Source organism: Fukomys damarensis, unplaced genomic scaffold (genome assembly GCF_012274545.1).
Source record: "Fukomys damarensis isolate Sample0158 unplaced genomic scaffold, DMR_v1.0_HiC HiC_scaffold_12, whole genome shotgun sequence".
Lineage (NCBI taxonomy): Eukaryota > Metazoa > Chordata > Mammalia > Rodentia > Bathyergidae > Fukomys > Fukomys damarensis.
This window is the reverse complement of record NW_022900924.1, coordinates 55766002-55766977: the sequence shown is the minus strand read 5'-3', so window position 1 is coordinate 55766977 and position 976 is coordinate 55766002.

Genomic DNA, 976 nt, shown 5'->3' with positions numbered 1-976 from the left:
GGGGGCTGCGCGGTCGGGGCCTGGGGCCGCCGGGAGCCCAGGAACAGCCTTCTACCGCAGAGCCTTCGATCTCCACTTCACCCTGGATACATCCGCAAGTACCTAACCCCCCGTCTCCATCTTGTTTCGCCTTCCCCTTTCATGTTCCTCTTACCCCTTGTATTGATCCTTCTTTGTTTAATCACACAGAAGTGGAGTTTATATTTTGCTAGAACACCCCTGGCCGTTTGGGTAAGAGAGATTTTGCAATTTCCGCCCTTATTGCTGTCATCGTGTCCATGGTGGCAGCTATTTCTGTGACAACCACGGCAACAGTCACCTCACAGAATCAAGCGGCCACAGCAGCAACGGTCAACCAGCCAACAAAAAACACCACCGAGCCTTCGAAAAGACCGCCCTGCTATTTCAAGATGTCCGCACAGCCGTACCCAGTTTACAAATCCAGTTAAACTTGGTTTGGGAGGCGTTAATACCCAGGTGTCAGGTGTTGTGCCTTTAAATAATGTGTGGGCTACCACCTGGTCAAAACTTCAGGCTGGATGGAACAGTCTGAGCAGAGTTGGATACGTGAATTGATACTGGACCCCCCATATATGTTAACCTTTTTGCCATATTGTCATTGTTCTTTATTTTAAAGATCAGACGTGCCAGTAACAAAATCATAGAAACGTCGTCCTTTTGGCTGAGGCTCTGGAGTCAAAGACAGAAGAGGGAACTGAGGATCAGGTTAAAGTCTGGCTGAGTCAGGAGTGCCCCACCCATCTCTCGGGAGAAAACTCCGAGGCTTATTAGGGCTGGAATCACCCGCCCCCTCAGGTGTGTGGAGAGCTGACCTTAGACAGAGAAACTGTTCCCCACAAAAACTCTAAAGTCCTGACTCCACTGGCCTCAGCCCCTAAAGCACACAATCCAAAAACTAACACGTGGCCAGTAACGATGTGCCAAATGTCCCGGCTCCACCCCCACCTTACCCTGT